Source organism: Molothrus aeneus, chromosome 4 (assembly GCF_037042795.1).
Source record: "Molothrus aeneus isolate 106 chromosome 4, BPBGC_Maene_1.0, whole genome shotgun sequence".
NCBI classification, from domain to species: Eukaryota; Metazoa; Chordata; class Aves; order Passeriformes; family Icteridae; genus Molothrus; species Molothrus aeneus.
This window is the reverse complement of record NC_089649.1, coordinates 40,933,886-40,938,858: the sequence shown is the minus strand read 5'-3', so window position 1 is coordinate 40,938,858 and position 4,973 is coordinate 40,933,886.

Sequence of the window (4,973 nt, the reverse complement as noted above, 5' to 3'; positions counted from 1 at the left end):
TAGCATTTTTTTCCTGTTAGAAAGAGCCTGGTGCTTGAAAACTGGACTAAAATAACTTTGCTTTATAACTTCCTAATGTTGGTGCACAGAGAAACCATTGTATGGAAAACCAAATAGGGAGCATTCTGATATCTTTGAGTACATTTCTATTTTCCTTCCGTCTGTAATTATCATATATGTTTTGATATTTATCATGACAAGTGTGTGCACAGTCACTTGTGGGCTATTTTGAGAAAGCAATCCATTACTGAGCACATAAGTCCCAGTCCCAAGCTTCAGGAGATGCTGAGGTGGGATTCCTTGATGTCAGTTACAGAACAGAGGATGTATATATCTATGTATCCACATGTGTACCTATGTGCTTATGCCAGGCTTACAGCTGGTGGCTCTGGAGGGACAAAGGACTGGCTGCTGTAAAGCAGGCCCATGGTTTTGTTTATTTTAGGGCTGGAGCAGGCACTTGGAATGCTCCTAGCTGAGGGTACAAGACAGCCACCCCCACCTCGGCTGCTCATGAAAACAGGTGCCAAGAAGATTTTTATTATGGTGTTGTAAGAAAAATCAGGCTAAGTTCATCCCAAGCTGCAGGCTATTGGAATGTCTTCTGTGTGGGACAGGGAATTGAAATAGAAGAGGTTTTATCCTCCTGTAGGTATTCATTGTTCTTTTACTGGAATTTATTTATTTCACTGGCATACATAGGTATGAGTGCATATAGATGTATGCATAAATAAAAGCTACATAATGAGAACCAACTGGATTCAATATATTTCAGCTAATTAATTTAATTACTTATTAAAATAGTTTGGGAAATGCGTAGTTTAAATACTGGTTAGCAAAAAAAAAAAAATCAAGGGAAAAAATCTACAAGTTCAAGATTTACCCTTACCTACCCCAAAATATTAAAAACCCCACAGTCATTGCTAAAGAGTACAAAAAAGTTAAACTTTTGTATGCAAAATTATTTATGTGGGGAAAGTGTGTGCATGTTCTAAAGTAAAAATACTGTTGGAGGAGGAACAGTTAGACTTCTAGAAAGATTAACTGAAACTTCAGCCTTAAGGTCAGCTTTGAACATCACAATGGAATCAGATACTTCTCAGCAACTTCTAAAACAAGGCAAAAAAAGTGTCACCTACAAGTTTTAATTTACTTTCCAGGGGTAAATTTCTGATTCTCAGATCTTCCCATCCCACTGGCAAATTGAGACAATAGTAATCAACATGCATAGTTAACATAGTTTTGCATTGATACAACACATCCTACAAGAATGGCCACACAAACTTGATTGCCTTTGCATAGTAACGTGTTCCTCAGCAAATTATACAGAGATTTGCCATGGAAAATTTGACATAATTTTCTTGAAAATAACTAGAATAAAACGTTTTGTTCAGGTGAGGGAATTAATATTGTCTTCAATAAATCTTTGGGTATTTTAAACTTTTATTCAAATACATAAATGCCTGGGTTTACTTCTCCAACACTTGCCATCTCTTTGGCAGAAAAACACCAAGACATGTAGAGTTCTAGTTTCCTAAAATCTCGTTCATTCCTATTATTATTTGCAACATTTATTCCTTACCTACCCCAAATTAATACTGAGCTTCACAAAGGCTGCTGTCCCCATACCTCATCCTGCTGCACTGCTCAGTCACAGCTTCCACCACACTCTGTGGGGTAAACAACGACAAGTCTCAGAGCTGTGTGAAGGTTGGAAACTTCCCTGAGCCCTGCACCATGCCCGGGTATTTCTACAGCAGAAGGGTGCATATGCATGTTTCCACATGGGACAATGCCAAGCAGCGGGACAACGTCATTCATTCCTAGGCTGAGGGAGCTATCTCACAGAAGGCTTTAATCAGGGAAATACATAGGCACAGCCTCACAGGAGGTTCCAACACAATCTGCTGTAGAAACAAAGTAAGGGTTTTCCCTGGAGTATTTTGCCAAGCAGAAAGCTAAGGCATGTCTGGCATCCAAGGTGGTGAGTTCTGAGGCCTTGGAAAGGCAGAGATCTGATAGTTCTCTGACTAAATGCAGAAATTAGAGTTCATTCCAGAGGAAATTTGCAGAACTTTTTGAGAAAAAAATATGTCAAGAAATACAATAACCTACAGACATCAAACGGAAGGCCCCAGTGCCCTCTGGAAGCCAGCACCTATTTGCATGGGCAAGCAAGCAAGCAGGAAGGCCAGTGCCTGAGTGTGAAGGGAACCTTCAAACAATTTTATTGAGAAGCAGTGAGCTTGCTTCTGTTGAGCCCTCTCTGGCAGCAAGGGGAAAGGCAGGGAGTCACATTCTGCATGGATGACATTCTGGGCAGTAGAGAAGATTGCTGACATCCAAAAGTACGGAACAGCTGGGATAAGTTTTGACCAGCTTGCAACAAGTCTAGACAAGTCTTCATCTATAGACAAGTCTCCATCTATGTTATCTGAAGTCAGCTCTGTGGATTTTTCCAAGCAGACAGATGTAGCCCTGCTACATACTAGCCCTTAAATTTAGCAGGATTAAACAGGTTCTAGGTGGCATTTAACACTTCTAATAGGTTTCTTCATCTCTAGGGTTTACTCCAGCAGAAACCTCAAAGCAGATGAAACTACTTTCCCCCTTATCTAGTTCTTTCAGACAGTACCCAAAACCATTCCTGCAGAGAGCTCTAAAGAAACCACTCTCTGAAATTATTTTACACATCATATAAACTTATTTTCTGGATTTTCTTTAAGCACAATAATTGGGATATACACTTTCTTACTGACAACACAACTCACTTTACAGCTACTCAACAACCATATTCCTGGTGAGGTAAGAAGTGTTATAATCATGAACTATTTTACAACCCAGGCCACCGGGACAAAGCCACTTGGTCAGCAGGAGCTGCCTGAGCAGCCCAATAAGCCAAGTGTCTGTGAGGGCACACCTGATACACTGAAAGCTGAGAGATGCAAAGCACTCTGCATGAGCATCCTGCATCTGAGAGAGCTAAACACAGTCACAAGTCCTGCACAGCTCCCTATACTCCACTTCAGTTAACCAGGTAGCATGCCTAATCATTGGAATACAGCAGAGATTGCCCCCTTAGCCCTAGAAGTCTCTTGCCAAAACCATCCCTGGAGGAGGACTGGGAAGGTATTTTGGTGTAAGATACCCATGTTGCTCTCCTTTAGCCTAACTTCTTCCCTGAAAAGACATGAAGGAGCAGGAGCTTGTTGTTGGAAAACGAAGCAGCACACCAGGTTTAAGGAAGGAGGTGCCTTTGAGATTTTTTTCCCTCTTCTTCCTACTTTAGACACAGTAACCTCAAACCTGAAGGAGGGTCCAAGCAGAATATTCTTACCCCCAAGAGGCTTCCAATCTCCCAGGTGAAGACAGAGAAAGCATGAAAATAAACAACTTGTTCATTAGGATATCCAGAAAGGAAGCTGGTAGAACCTCAAACTCCTTTATAAATCAACAATTTGAGAATATTTCATGTAAGACCCTAAAAATGAATCTAAAATTAAAATCTTCCCTTGAAACTTTTACTTTTCCTTAATTTCCTACAACTAGCGTTCAGTGGTTGGAAGCAATGGAGAAGGAACAGAGTACTTTCTCCACTCCAGACTTTGCTGTAGGCTAGATCAGAGAGGATGGGAAATGTTCTTCCCCTCCCAAGCACTGAGATGGGACAAGTTCTCCCCCTCTCATGCAGCAAGTAGCATAAAAGGGGAGGAAACTACAGCACTAGGGCTAGGTCTCCAGCTCAGTAGCAGTTTGAACATGTTCATCTCAATCTTTTTTCCCTGAAAGCCATTTTTAGACTTATATGTAGCTTCTCCTTTCTTTGATACTTAATTAGTTCCAATTAAAATAGACTACCTTTATGTAGTATACATTGAAGTGTGAATGGTGCTTATTAAAATATAGTAAATAATAAAAAAGATTGCACTTACACTGAAATATATGTGCATATCTCCTTAAGACTTCCAAAGGGATTTGCGTAATGAATCACAAACATTCCCCTCAGCATTAGAATCCTCTGAGTCAGAAAGACAGTCATCATTAATCACTTCTCGAGCATTTTTAACAAGGTGGCTCCTGCTTGCTGCATGTTTTCATTCACATCAGTCATTTACATAACATAAAAGGTGTGCCCAGCACTTTAGAGACAATTAGCACAAAAATATTTGCTTTGTAGTATTTACAGCTATAGTAAGATCATACAAAACAAGAAAGGATTCCCTCTGCAGATGAAAGAACAGGAATTGTGACTATGGCAAAGTAGCAAGCTTTTGCCACGGTCTGGGATATGCCTGCATTCCTGTTTTTTCCATATTATTCTTACTACTCACAATTTTAAGTAGGAATGTATTTACACAATTCCCTAAAGACTTCAACATTATTGTAACCATGAAAACATTTTATGTCATCCCCTTTCTCAAAGGGACAAAAATCACTCTTGGACTGTTTTGAGGGTGGGGGAAGGCACCCAATTCTCCACCAAACACTTACACTACTTGCATCAACATGTCTTTCAAGAAGAAGTAACAAGAGGTGCCAGCATTGCTGCAACCTGAGTGATTACTTAAGAGAAAAAATATCTGGAAAAGAAATACATTTTCCACTCTAAAAAAAAACCAAAAACAAAAGAGAGAGAAAGATAAGATACCTATTCCATGACTGCCGCTTAGTTCAGTACATTTAAGCAAAGAATAAGGAAGGTTTAATTTGTTCTTCCCAGCACAGTTTGTCAATCAGTCTTCTGATCCCCATCTATACATTGGAAAAACTTTCATAATACAACTACCTCTGCACTCCATGGAAAAACAGTATATCCTCACACATAATTTTTCAGGACTTCACTCATGCTTTCCTTCAAGTATCCCAGCTGTTCTTTTGGACCTCAATGCCACAGATGGATGTATCAGTCCACAAGTGAGATCAGAGTTACAAAAAAACTGTGAAAGCAATGCAGTTAGGGACAGTTTCAGAAG